General features: G+C 39.8%; 1 long non-coding RNA gene across 1 annotated transcript in view; it reads right to left on the bottom strand.

The window, feature by feature from the left end:
* Positions 1 to 15,191, bottom strand: part of LOC131507043 (uncharacterized) — a 50,387-nt gene that overhangs the window by 24,054 nt on the left and 11,142 nt on the right. Inside the window, exon 2 of the long non-coding RNA XR_009259284.1 lies at positions 2,122 to 2,201. This is a non-coding gene — a long non-coding RNA (uncharacterized LOC131507043). The remainder of the gene's footprint in view (positions 1 to 2,121; positions 2,202 to 15,191) is intronic.

The following is a 15,191-nucleotide window of genomic DNA, read 5'->3' on the forward strand; positions in this document are numbered from 1 at the left end:
CACAAGCATAGGGAAAGAACATTTGGATACAAGGGTCCTGGGTCATTTCTTTAAGGGAGAAGTAGATCTAAAAAGAGATCCAGGAATATAGCCGATGGGTCACAACATTGTTTACAATATTCAAAATTGAAAACAAGCCAATGTCCATCAAGGTGGCTTCCATCTGGAGGCTGTACTAGCTAACGGTGGGGTCACGTGGCTCTGAATGGGGCGATAAAGATGATGGAGGCACACCAGCTCTTCAAGCCTTGGCCCCGGGGTGACATGACCTAATGAAGTTTCTCTACATACCCCTGCTCTAGGACCAGAACTAAGTGAAACAGTACTGTGGGCAGAGAGAGGACCGTGCCTTCCTCGGACTCCCCACCCAAAGAGTCCTTGATTTCTCATGCTTTCCCCCTATTAATATCTTAAGTAAGCAAGCAGGCTGTTAGGTTGAAAAAAAACAAATCACAAGAGTTAGCTACCACTCTTTGACAAAGTGTATTCTTATAGATCTTCAGTCTTAATAAATGCCACATGAAAAATTAAAACGTAAGGAGAGTAAGTTTGTGGTCTAAAGCGGGAGACAGCAAACTCTGCTCATCGGCCAAATGAGGCCCACTGCCTGTTGTGCTGCACAAGTCATATAAATGTTGTGCATACAAAAGTCATAGAGCTGCAAGCTTTAAGCTTTTTAAATGGTGGGGGAGAAAAATCAATACATCAGTAATTCATGACATGTGAAAATTACATGATCTACTGTCTGTCTCTAAACTAAGTCGTAGGGGCGCCTGGGTGGCGCAGTCGGTTAAGCGTCCGACTTCAGCCAGGTCACGATCTCGCGGTCCGTGAGTTCGAGCCCCGCGTCAGGCTCTGGGCTGATGGCTCGGAGCCTGGAGCCTGTTTCCGATTCTGTGTCTCCCTCTCTCTCTCTGCCCCTCCCCCGTTCATGCTCTTCTCTCTGTCCCAAAAATAAATAAAAAACGTTGAAAAAAAAAATTTTAACTAAGTCGTATTGGAGCGCTGTCACACTTGTTCATCCGCACACTGCCCACAGCCTCCTTCCTGTCACAATGGCAGATTTTGAAAAGTTCCATCGGAGACCCGGGATAACCCACAAAGGCTAAAATACTTCCTTATCCGGTCCTTTACAGAAGTGTGTTGACCTCTGCTCAAAAAATTTGGAAGCCTTGTTAACGTTACACCCAGGGTTTGTTTGCTGTTGAATTTCTCTTCATTTAACTTGCTAATCAGGTTTTGCAGCTGCAAATGGGACTTATTTTTTGCAGGATTTCCCAATGCCACTTGACTGAAGAACCCTCCTTTTTACCGCATGTTTCGTGCCTTAGACATTTTGAGGAACTCTGACTTTGGAAATGCCATCCTGGAGCACAGGCCTTCAAAGTGGGGGTGCACAAACTTAATGAGAAGGAATGAGAGCTAATGATGAAACTTAAGATATCTGTGAACAAATTGCAAGGGTGGCCCAGGTGAAAAGAGGGTTTGAGTTCTAAATGTCTCTCAAATTATACCCACGGGAAATATAGATGGCCCTTCCTTGGGAATATACCAAGGCAGAAATCCAACGTTGAGGAAAGAAATTTTCTATGTACGAAATAATCCCACCATCTTTACACTGTAAAAAAGAAATGGTAATTATAAATTAGAGGAAACGCCACAGAAAAAGATTAGCTATGTAAGTCAGCAGAGTGTTTGGTAAATGTTAACACTAAATACGCTAAGTATGAGCTTTCTATTCCAAAAGCCTTGGAAAGTCAGGGAATGTTATGTAACAACCACCATTATCATTTCGCTTGGCATTTTAAGATAGGAGCAGGCTGTTCTTTCTGAAAAAAAAAAAAAAAAAAATTCTCCTTTTGTGAAATAACAGCGACCTCCAGTGGCAATCTTGTTACAGTGTAGTGCTTTATATTTTCTCAAAGTCCAAAAAACAGTAAGTGATGTGCACACTTCCCCAGATTTTAAATGTGAATCCATTTATTTAACGAATATGTGCTGAACACCACTCTGTTCAATGGAGGGGATAACCTTGGGCAAAGAGTCAGAAGACATGAGCTGTAGAGCAAATACAAGAAACTAAAAGCTGTTTGACTCTGGACAAGACCCCTTGTGACTTACCTGGTCTTGATCTTCTCACAGCGCTGTTTTGAGTAACCATGAAACTATAGGTAGAAGCCGTCTTTATATTATGATGCACACTGCAAACGGGAGGAGGTCATATGTTATTATCACGCATGGTTCCTTCCTTAGAGTTTTTATAAACAAGTCAATAAAGTTGAGATACATGGGATCAATATAGGGATGGGCAGCAGAGCAATTCAGGCTAACGAAGAGTAATAGATTGCCTTCTAAAGGCTAAAATAGGAAGTCAACTCTGAATGGACTGGGGAAAAAAAATCACATGAAGTCCTTCTAGACTGGTGAATTCAGAGGTGGACACCATTGGCTGTCGCTTCTTTCCCTAGTCGCCCTTACTGATAGAGCCCCAGTTTTGTTCTGGGGTGCACCTTCCTGTGTACTATGCACCACTAGTGGCTATGTCAGTCATACTTTGACTTTCCTCAGTGACTGGATTTAGCCATGGTTATATGACCCAACCTAGGTCTTCTTTTTTTTTTTTTTTTTATTAAAAAAAATTTTTTTTTAATGTTTATTTTTTTTTTTGAGACAGAGAGAGACAGAGCATGAACGGGGGAGGGGCAGAGAGAGGGAGACACAGAATCTGAAACAGGCTCCAGGCTCTGAGCTGTCAGCACAGAGCCCGACGCGGGGCTCGAACTCACGGACCGTGAGATCATGACCTGAGCTGAAGTTGGACGCTTAACCCACTGAGCCACCCAGGCGCCCCAGCCAACCTAGCTCTTCTTGAGGGCAACAGCATGCATGGCCATGCTAGGGAAGATTTTGCATGCTATCTATGAGAAATACACACACCTGTTTTTGAAGGGATAGTGTTGTGTTTGTGTGTGACACCTGAAACTTCTGCAACTGTTTGTGTCTATGAGAGGAAACATGATGACACCCTAAAGGGGGCAGAGCAGAGGGGCAGAAAGGACATTGCTGGGTCCTCGACAGCAATGTCACACTGTGGACTTAGCCAGCTCTGGATGTCACATGAGCTATTAAGCCCATTGTTTTAAAGTCATTTTTACTGGGAAATTACATGAGTTGCTGCTGAAGGCATCCTTACCTTTTTCACAAGGTGTTGCCCCTCTGGGGCCCCTAGGCTTGGAAATAACCTGGACCTCAATGGATTCCTTTCTTTCTTTTCCTTTTTTCTTTTTTTAAAGTGAAAGCAAGCATGTGCAGGGGAGGGGCAGGGGGGAGAGAGAGAGAGAGAGAGAGAGAGAGAGAGAGAGAGAGAGAGGGAGAGAGAATCTTAAGAAGGCTTCATACCCAGCACAGAGCCCAACGCAGAACTCGATCTCACAACCCTGAGATCATTACCTGAGTCAAAATCAAGAGTCAGAGCCTTAACCAACTGAGCCACCCAGATACCCCATGGGTTCCTTTCTTTCAATCATCCATAGAGGATTCTCAGAGAGTTACAGTTGCATATAATGTGCACCATAATTCTCACATTAGTGGAACAACAGAAGTTCAGCAAAACAAAAACCTTTATGAAGGAGAAGGTAGTGGTACAATATCTGAGTAGGATGAAGGATGACATCACTCAGCATTTATTCTTGTGAACAGGCATGCAGTTCCTATCTCCTGTCCCTAGATACCAGGCATGGAGGTGGTTACCTCTACTTACCTTTAGGCTTATTGATTGGATCCAATGAGATATTGCATCTGAAACATAGGTTCTCATTGAATGTGGTTTTTTTCTATTCCTTGTCTTTACCAATGTATATTCTTTCATCCAACCTAACTTGCCAAGAGCTCACCTTCTAACCCAAGCTTTCCCCAAATTAAATTCACCTATTAATTTATGTCCCCTTTGAACTCAAGTCTGTGGACTGCATTTTAAGTACCACTGCTTAAGTTTTCTGCTGCAGGTGGGCATATTCTCTCTCTCTCTCGGTATATATCAGGATTGCAAGGAGGTCAAGCAAGGCAGAGATTTTGGCCTTGACTTATGTGTAAGTATGTGCGTTCTCTGACTCCTCTCAACCTCTCTCCAGTCCCCCAATATTTATGCTTCTGATCTAAAGTCACTACCAGTCAATGGAGACAACTGCTTGCCTTAGTGACCCTAACATGACAGTGTGGAGCTACAGACAGGTGAAGGAAGGGCAGAATGACGTTGCTCTTTATTATGCAGGCTGCAAAGTTCCTTTTTGGCTTTATAAAAGCCAGTTCCTCTCCCACAGTGGGGAGGATTTGGCTGCTTACTGGGAAGGACAAAAATTGGAATTTGGCCAAAGAACTGATAGCACTGTCACCAGACCCAGAATCCTGGTATATGTCAACGATTGAGGCAGAGCTGTCTCTGTCACATGCTCTCCGGACCTACTCGAAATAACTAATTTAATAGCAAAGACTTCCTGGGTGTCTTTTTTTTTGTGCCTGGAACCATTCTAAGTGTGTACTCATTTACTACAGCAAACTGATGAGGCAGATGTAATGATGATCTCTGTTTTACTCACGGGGACACAGAAGCATAGAGAGATAAAGACACTTGTCCAAGAGCAGATGACTCGTACGGGGCAGACCAGAGATTCAACCTCAGGCAATCTTGCTCCAGAGCCTGTTCTCTCAACCCTGCATTAAACCACATCTGAACACACAGAGTGTCATTGCTGCACATCTCCCCCAGTGAACTATTGATCTGTTCATTAGGGATGTAGGAGCACCCACTGTTGTGCAAAGAGCAGGGGGTTCAAAGACATATTAGACATCATCTCTGCTCTAAGCAACACCACAATGCGGTTGGGAAACCAATAGAAAAATAGGTCATGGAGATCTTACATCCCTCTGGACTATTTTTTGACTTTGTTTATTTTGAGAGAGACAGAAAGCATGTGCACATGCACGTGAGCAGGGGAGGGGCAGAGAGAGGGAGAGGGAGAATCTCAAGCAGGCTCCCTGCTGTCAGAGCAGAGCCCAATGTGGGGCTCAACCTCAAGAAATGTGAGACCACGACCTGAGCTGAAACCAAGAGTCGACATTCAACCAACTGAGCCACCCAGGCGCTTCTAGACTATTCTTAATCTACTATACCGCTATCTTCTGGCGTAAAACAACTGAAGGTGTTTTACCTTTATTGTTTTATTAAGTATTAGTTTGTTAGAGTTACCAGAACAAAGTACCAGAAGCTGGGTGGCTTTCAACATGGAAGTTTGTCGTCTTATAGTTCTGGGATCTAGAAGTCCAAGATCAAGGTGTCAGCAGGGGTGGTGTCTTCCGAGGACTCTCTCCTTGCTTTATGGATGACCATCTTCTCCCTGTGTCTTTACAAGGTATTCCCTCTGTACCTGTGTCCAAATTTCCTCTTCTTATAAGGACATCAGTCAGATTGGGTTAGGGCTCACCCTAATGACCTCATTTTAACTGAATTACCCTTTTAAAGACCCTTTCTCTAAACACAGACACATTCTTAGGTACCGGAGTTTGGGACTCCAATATGTGACTTTGGGGGGTGGGGTGGGGGATGCAACTCAGCCCATAACTTGCATTAACTCCGACCAACTTCTCCTGGTAGTGCTTTGACATTTTTAATGACAGTACACCTCCAGCATTTGTAAGAATTGAAAAACTTTCTCAGCCTAAGACAGGGAAAGAAGAATATAATTATGCATACTGTAAGCAAAGTGTATAATTAAGATGTTGTGAATGATTCCTGGAGACATGCTTTTGGTTATTCAAAAACACAGGCTAGAATTGTTTTCACAGGCTAATTTGAAGTGCTTCTCATCACAGGATATTACATATATGTGCAGCATGAAGTGAAGTTTATCCTAATAACAAAAATACAGTTTGAACTGCCCTTTTTTAATCCCCCAGAAGGGGTTAGTGTATCTCAAACATCTTATAGAGCAGAATAAAACTGAGAATTGGCCCTAAAAATGAGGATAGAGCAAATCGAAGGGCTGGGAAGACCTTACTACATAATTTATAGTGAGGTCCATTATCTACATCAGCAAAATAGAGGGCAACGCTTTCTGTGAATAAATTTCACTTTATTTTGATACATATAAATAACTAAATAGTAAAAGAACAAATGGATGACATTTTGTGATTTGCAATGTGTTATATTAAAGTCATCACAGACTGAAATAATAGACAGTCCATATTCATTATTTCAAGAGGGCAGACTATTCCCTCCTAGACTAATTATTTAGCTATGTTAAAACTTAATAACTTTAAAAAAGAATTCTCATGTTTTCCTTTCATATAACTAGCAAAATTTCACTGTGTGGGTGTTCAACCCACCCTCCAGTGACACAGGCAATAGAACTGAATTCCTAAGTGGCTTTCATCTTGACATTGTGTTACCCACTGAAGAGTCCCTGTGGCATAATATAATTCTCTAATAAAACTTCACAGTTCAAACCTTCATGTATTTCTAATGATTCATAGCAGCATTTCCCAAATTGCTTGAGACAGACTAATTGCATAAAAGCCATTGTTAAAATTGAGTAAATGACAATTTTATCCCTGTTACTAAACTACATATTTCTTTGGACAGAAATGAAAGATTTGTAAAAGGACACTTGGCAGACTGACATCATGCTTATTTCCGAGAACTAAATATTTCCCAACAATATCTATCTGTTAAATCCATTAGAACAGCTTTTTATTTCTGAATTTTCTGTGAAGAATTTCATTTTATCATGGCAACACATCGCCTTCGTCAGGGAATTTCAAATTATTTGTAAATACCAATGTTATAAAGATTAAGAAAATCATGCCCCTTACACAAAATCCTGAAAATTTGGCACCCAAGGAGGCACAGAAAAATTTAAAATAAACAAACAAAACCACTCCCATAATGCTGGAATTGCTGTGTTCTGTTTTAAGGTAAAATGTTAGGTTAGATAATATTTCAGTTTTCTCCTAATTCTAATATTACAGCAACTCTCTGATTCTTCCAGATTATTATCAACCTACCTAGAATAGTGTATTTCAAAAAATTAAGTGTTGACTTAAGTTACTCTTGTCATAACATTGTTTACATATGTTTAAGTATAAAACTGGGTTTCTTCTGTGCTATTTTTACAATTCTTTAACAACTGTAAAAAACCAAAGCTTATTTGCAAATCAAATAATACAAAAATTAATTTAATATACCTGATTAATTAATTAATTAATTCCAGAATTGTTTACTGAGTGTGTACTATAGTCCAGGAACTAATCCAGGTCCTAGAGTTACAGCAGTAAAGAAAGTAGATGAAAATCCCTGTCCTCTTAAAATTTAAATTCTGGTGGTGGGAGGGTAAGAAGGAGAGGAGAAAGACTAAATGAAATCAACTGTATACTATGTTAAATGGAGATCAGTATGGGAGGGGGGAAGAGCAGGAAAGGAAGTGGATAATATAAGAGGAGAGGTATCCATTTTCAATGAAGTGAACAGGGAAGCAAAGATTTGAACAAGGTCTGGAGGAGGTGAGGTGGTGAGCCACTTGGATACCTTGGAGAACAGCTTTCCAGAGGGAACAGCCAGTGAGGAGACTCTGAGGTGAGAGGCATCCACAGGGAACAGCAAGGAGGCCTGTGTGGCTGCAGTGGAGTGAACCAAGAGGATGTGAAGGCACATGGGGACAGGGATGTAGGGATGTTGACTGGGGCCACATAGGGCATTCTGAAAACCTTCCTTTTTCCCTGAGTGAGATGGAACACCACTGGAGGCTTTTGAGCAAAGGACTGACACTACCTGTCTTCTGTTTTAGCAGGATTACTCAGGCAGCTGTGTCAGGGAGGCCAGGGTAGAATAAAAGCTATTTCCAAGGGGCATGATTTTTCTGGAGCAGCATTCCTTGAGTCTCTCTTCTCCCTGTCTCTGACTGATGACATTGGAAGAAAAAATTAGTAATGTACCATTAACCCTTTCCTCTCCACTCTTTGGAATCTGCCTGCCTACAGAGAGGGTGTGGTCTGCGTGTCTCCCTCAGCCATGCTGTGAGCTTCAGTGAGGCAAAGTCTACCCTGCAGGGATGTTCTCTTGTTCTTTAAGGGGTGAATCGGCTGGCTTACCACAGGGAGGAGATGTTAGCAGGCCCACTTGGCTGAGATCGCACTACTTTGGCCAAGACTGCTATGTTTTCACCAAAACCCATTTCCTCTAGCTTTTGGACATAGAACTAGACTGAATTCCCCGCTTTCCCAGTCTTCCTTAGTGTTAGGTCAGGCCTTGTGGCTGAGGCAACCAAATGTGAGCTGAACTGATGTGAGCCACTTCCACTACTGGCTCATAAAAACCTCCTGTGTAGTCTTTCACAGTCTCTCTTTCCAGCCTATTGACCGGAAGTAGAGACTTCAGGAGAATGTTCCAAAACCCTAGAGGATGATGGAGTCACATTATGGAAGGTCACTGAATGACCAACCATATTGATGGGCACCTACCAAACAGGAACATCCTTAATGGATTTCACATGAGCAAGAAATAAACTTTTGTTGTATTAAGCTACTAAGATTTTGGGGTTGGTTTTTTAACAAAACAGCATTACTTAGCATAACAAATACAGTCACATTCTCCAAAGAGTTTTTTTGTTTTTTTGTTTTTTTTTTTGTTTTTTTTTGTTTTTTGTTTTTTTACCAGTAATAAAGCTAAGATACTGCCTGCACCTGTCTGGATCCTAGTCTACCTCTCAATTTGTTTTAATCTTGAGTGAAAAGACTGTTATTTATCGATTCCTTAAACCTCCAACAGATTGTACTGTTCTCTAGGTGCAGATAATAAACTTGTCTTGTGTGAGATATAGGACCTATAAGATGGGCACCAGCAGAGCTATTTGGTAGGTTTCCTATCTAAGAGTGTTCCAGATTTTGGCTAATATTCAATGGCAACTTTGTGTAGGGAGCCGTGTACAGTCTCATTCCAAATGTTGATTTTTTTTTTTTTTTACCTTCGAATTACATCCTCAACAAGTTTTTCTGTGAGCCGTATCACTGGTAATTACAGTTTTTGTATATCATTCCTAGGGACTTCCATTTTCATTCAAAAATGAGAAGAAGGGCTAACCTATACTTTAAGGATAGTTAATTTGTATCATATGATCATACATGGTGACTCCTTTTCCTCAACAACGAAATTAAAATTCTCTGAATGATGTGGTGAACAATTTTTAAACTAAGCAAACAATTCTTCTTCTTCTTCTTCTTCTTCTTCTTCTTCTTCTTCTTCTTCTTCTTCTTCTTCCTCTTATTATTATTATTTGTAATCATATAATAATTGAGGTTGGGATAAAAAGTGTTGGAGAAGGTTTCAGTCTCTACAAGGAATGTTTCACCTGCAGATGTTTTTCCACCACAGGGTCAAAGTCTCTATTATTTAGATCCACAGTGTGATGTGAATTTAAATTGCTTTGACTCAGTCCAGTGGACCAACTCTGTCTCTGACTCATTAAACGCATGTCCCTCAGTAATATAAAATAGTAAATTCAACTGTTGGTTAGATCACATCTCCTCTTCCTGAGTCCTAGAGAGATTTAATCAGTGAAATTAAGTTCTCCTCTCCAATGTGTCAGGAAAAGGGACCAGCAAGAGGCTGTAGGTGGGAGGCAACAGGGCACTGAAAATGTCTGACACACTGAGGCAGCTGATGGTTGCTGTTCATCTGTCCTGACACAGCGATATCCTAACAATCGGACTCCTCAAATCTTCACAAGATCTAAAAGTTGGGAACCTGAACCATGGTAGAACCTGAGCATTGGATCTTTCATAACATACATTTTTCCATATAGGCCTTGACCCATGAGAGACTTTTTTTTTTTCTTTGAGAGAGAGGGTGCAAGTGAGCAAGGGGGAGAGAGAGAGAGAGAGAGAGAGAGAGAGAAGGAGAAAGAGAAAGAGAAGCTAGGGTCACAGGCAGAGGGGCTCATGTTTGTACTCAAAGCAGGATTCGAGCTCATCTGATGTGGGACTTAAACCCATGAACTTGAGATCATGACCTGAGCCGAAGTCAGATGCTTAACAACTGAGCCACAAAGGCACCCAAGAGACTTCTATTTTGGGTAACTAGATGACATGATTTGTCTTTCCTTTTTTGTCTATACACCAGATAATGAGATTTTTCTCTTTCTTTTTGGAATACCTGGTTTTAAAGATTATTCAATTTAGTGTAGCCATGCCAAATACAGCAAGAGTTGAAATACACAGTAAATCACTGGCCAGCCCACAGAAGTTACTCTGTGATAAATGGTCAACTATACTATTCACAAGAACTCACACACACACTCACTCACTCACTCCTATTAATTGGAAATGATCTGTGTAGATTTTAGTTATATAGCCTGTTGAGTTTCTTAAAATTGTCTTTATAATAGCTTTATGTTTCTTTATTGCCTGCCTCATATTAAGCTAGGCTTCATAATATTTTACACTTTGCATGTTTTTATTAGTTTCATCTTATTTATTTTAAATGAAAATATTTCTAACTCAATTTGTATTTATTTATTCATAGGCCAGTGTTTACTTTCTTTTTGTCACCTTAACAGTATTTTGTAAACTATTTAAATTCTATACAGTTTTAGCTGCCATTTAAAAACTTATATAACACACCTAATTTCGGTAAAGTTCAGGAAATTATTTAGCTAATTATGAACACTGACCATTGTGGGAGTTGAGGTATAACAGTTATTACCCATTATTATTGTTTTAAATACTCACTTTTCTTTTCTTTTCTTTTCTTTTCTTTTCTTTTCTTTTCTTTTCTTTTCTTTTCTTTTCTTTTCTTTTCTTTTCTTTTCTTTCTTTCTTAGTTATCCAAATTATCCATGGTTCTCAGCCTGGATTGCTTTTACTTTATTTTTTTTAACATTTATTTATTTTTGAGACAGAGAGACAGAGAGAGACAGAGCATGTGGGGGAGGGTCAGAGAGAGAGGAAGACACAAAACCTGAAACAGGCTGCAGGCTCTGAGCTGTCAGCACAGAGCCTGATGCGGGGCTGGAATTCATGGACCGCGAGATCGTGACCTGAGCCGAAGTCGGACGCCCAACCGACTGAGCCACCCAGGCGCCCCAACCTGGATTGCTTTTAAAATTACCATCATCAGAGCCCTAACTCAGGTCAACTGAATCCAAATCTCTGCAGCTATTATACAAAAAGAAAAACAAAACAAAGAACCTTCCTAGGTGATTCCAGCATGTAGCCAGGGTTGAGAATAATGGTTTATTCCAAAGTTTGAGATCTGGACCTAAATGATTTGAATGTTCTCTTTCCTGCAACTATCATCACCAATAAATCTGAGGATGTGAATTGAGAAGTAAAATTTAAGAGTAAGGCACCTGGGTGGCTCAGTCGGCTAAGCGTCTGACTCTTGATCTCAGCTCAGGTCATCTCATGGTTTGTGAGTTTGAGCCCCCTGTCTGGCTTTGTGTTTACAGAGCAGAGCCTCCTTGGAATTCTCTCTCTCTGCCTCTACCCCACTCATGCTCTCTCTCACTCCAAAAACAAACAAAAAAAAAACTTTAAAAACAAATCCCCAAGACCACTCCTATAGTTGGCAAGAAAGTTAAATATAGACAAAACAAACACGTATATGAATATGTATATGTATATGGGCATATATTTTTATTTTCTATCTAGTAGTGATCCTTGCCAACTATTTGGTTAAATAGCACAGGAATGATCCCCACTATAGTGCATTACACGTTTGGGATCCTCATTTAATGCCTCATAAGCTGCTGTAATAGCAGAAGTAGTAATAAGTTACAGTGGTAACAGTATTTACTTTGTGTTTGCTATGCACTTTTGAGAATTTGAGCCTATTTTGCAAATATTTTTATTATTTCCTTTTTATATGCTCTATAGTAATGTCTCCATTGTATGCCTTCATTTGAGGTTTATAAAGGGTCAGTGTTGAAATATCCATTTGAACATGACTGTGTATTTTGCAAAAAATATAGAGACATTATTATTATCCTACAATAACCAATATCAGTGAAAGTGATTATATTGAAATCAATTATAAAGAAAAAATATATCTTTTAGGACAAATTGTCTTTATTATTTTATCAAACAAATAAAAAACTACTTAATCCAATGTTTCCTTCTACACCCTATTAGGAAATTTTGACCAAACTTAGCACTCAAGAACAGTGATTAAAACATTCTTGTGCTGGTCACATTTATCTTTATACTCTTTTTAATTGATTTAGTTTTCTCTTTTAATTGGCCTAATTTCTATTACATTTGATTTTATAAATCTATACCAATTGTTTTCTGGAATAAGCACAATGCAAATGTGAAATAAATGTCTTAAATGGCCAGGATTGTCTTTCAATCTAGACCTTACAGAAATTTCCATTTTTAAAGTTCAAGCCAGAACATATATTTTTCTGTCCTAATATTTATGCCTATAAATACTATACTATCACATTTAATGCTTAGCTGAAGCAGCATGTTTTTGTTACTGGTGGTACCTTGATTAATTAGCTTGTCCCTTCCTTCTTCTTTCCTTTCCTTCCTACCTTCCTTCCTTCCTTCTTTCTTCTTACACATATTTATTGAGAATCTACTAAGTGTCAGTCCTTTCTAAACATAGAAATATAGATAAGCTCTCTGCTTTCATGCCATTTATTTCTAGTATTTAGGAAAGAACCATATAGCTCTATAGAAAATATTGTCCAAAGTAAATAAGTATGCCTTTTCTACATATCCTTTTATGAAAAAATGTATATATAATTGTCCCATCCTTATCTTTTTTCACAAAAGAATCATCTCTATCATAAATTTTCTGGTGCCTAGACATATTTGTGCCCCTAAAAGCATTAGTAAACATCAACTACAAAATTCAGCGCAATAGCCACATAGTCTATTATGGAGGAAATCTTTTTTTTTTTTTAATTTTTTTTAATTTTTATTTTTTAATATGAAATTTATTGTCAGATTGGTTTCCATACAATACCCAGTGCTCAGATGATAGACATTTTTATTTTTTTTATTTTTGTCTTTCTTTTTTTTTTTTAATATATGAAATTTATTGTCAAATTGGTTTCCATACAACACCCAGTGCTCATCCCAAAAGGTGCCCTCTTCAATACCCATCACCCACCCTCCCCTCCCTCCCACCCCCCATCAACCCTCAGTTTGTTCTCAGTTTTTAACAGTCTCTTATGCTTTGGCTCTCTCCCACTCTAACCTCTTTTTTTTTTTTTTTCTTCCCCTCCCCTATGGGTTTCTGTTAAGTTTCTCAGGATCCACATAAGAGTGAAACCATATGGTATCTGTCTTTCTCTGTATGGTTTATTTCACTTAGCATCACACTCTCCAGTTCCATCCACGTTGCTACAAAAGGCCACATTTCCTTCTTTCTCATTGCCACGTAGTATTCCATTGTGTATATAAACCACAATTTCTTTATCCATTCATCAGTTGATGGACATTTAGGCTCTTTCCATAATTTGGCTATTGTTGAGAGTGCTGCTATAAACATTGGGGTACAAGTGCCCCTATGCATCAGTACTCCTGTATCCCTTGGGTAAATTCCTACCACTGCTATTGCTGGGTCATAGGGTAGGTCTATTTTTAATTTTCTGAGGACCCTCCACACTGCTTTCCAGAGCGGCTGCACCAATCTGCATTCCCACCAACAGTGCAAGAGGGTTCCCGTTTCTCCACATCCTCGCCAGCATCTATAGTCTCCTGATTTGTTCATTTTGGCCACTCTGACTGGCGTGAGGTGATATCTGAGTGTGGTTTTGATTTGTATTTCCCTGATAAGGAGCAACGTTGAGCATCTTTTCATGTGCCTGTTGGCCATCCGGATGTCTTCTTTAGAGAAGTGTCTATTCATGTTTTCTGCCCATTTCTTCACTGGGTTATTTGTTTTTCGGGTGTGGAGTTTGGTGAGCTCTTTATAGATTTTGGATACTAGCCCTTTGTCCGATATGTCATTTGCAAATATCTTTTCCCATTCCGTTTATGGAGGCAATCTTCTACATAAAATTCACGTTCATCCCTAAATAACTGGACTGGGATTCTCAAAAACAAAGAATCATTAAGAACTAGAATCCAAAACAACTGTATAGAGTATGATAATTGCTAATTGTAGAATACTTCAACAAAATACAAGCTTTATCAATGTGGCGTAGCTGCCGGTAAGTGGATTGGGAAGGCTGGTCAGATACATACTGTGAGGATCCCAATTATGTTTTGGAATAATGGCTTTTGAGCAAATGCATGTCAGATTACAGATCACAAAATCTTATCCAGTCAAATGGTGGTTATAATTCTTAACAAAAGAATAAGCCCCATATATCCAATATGGTGAAGATTTTGCTTCCCCCCACATGCTTTGTCCCCCCACCCGAGCCAAGAGATGGGAAAGGTAATAATTGAAGGGTCCCACCCCCTCCTAGGGAGGGTATTCAGGGGAAGTATCTCTGAGAAGGTGGAATTTAAAATTAAAGACAGAAGCATTAGCCCTGTGAATGGATAGGGAAAGAGCATTCTAGATAGAGGAATAACGTGCAAAAGCCCTGAGGAGAAAGGGACTAAAGCTTGCCACATTTGAGGATCCAAAAGAAAGCACTATGACTGAGGTGATTAAGGGGAAGGGATCAGCCTCAGGAAAAGCAGGGACAGATCACAAAAGCCATAAACTCATTTAATGAGGTAGTGGTGACAGACCCAATCAGATTTATATTTTAAATTCACCTTAACTGCTGTGTTGAGTCCCGTGGAGGAGGGAAGCCCTTATTCTGGTTGGGAGACTACGGTATTCATCTTGATGAAAAGGGCTGGTAGGACTGAACTAAGGCGGCAACAGGGGACATGGAGAGGAGAGGGTAGGCTTGAGACTTATTTTGAAGACTGAATTAACAGAACTGCCCGATGAATTACATAAATGGGTGGGGTGAGGAAAATGGAGGAATTAAGAACAACTCTTGGCTTGAGTACCTAAGTGGGTGATGGTGCCGTTTGCCATATAATGATCATAAGACTGGGAAGAATTAGGAGCTCAGAGTTTGACTTTACTTTTGTGATATCCATAAATTATCAGTATGGACATGTAAATGAGGCAACAGGATACGTGTGTTTGGGGGTTCCAAGAAAATAGATTCAGGCGTCTTCAGATC

Source organism: Neofelis nebulosa, chromosome 3, assembly GCF_028018385.1.
Source record: "Neofelis nebulosa isolate mNeoNeb1 chromosome 3, mNeoNeb1.pri, whole genome shotgun sequence".
Lineage (NCBI taxonomy): Eukaryota > Metazoa > Chordata > Mammalia > Carnivora > Felidae > Neofelis > Neofelis nebulosa.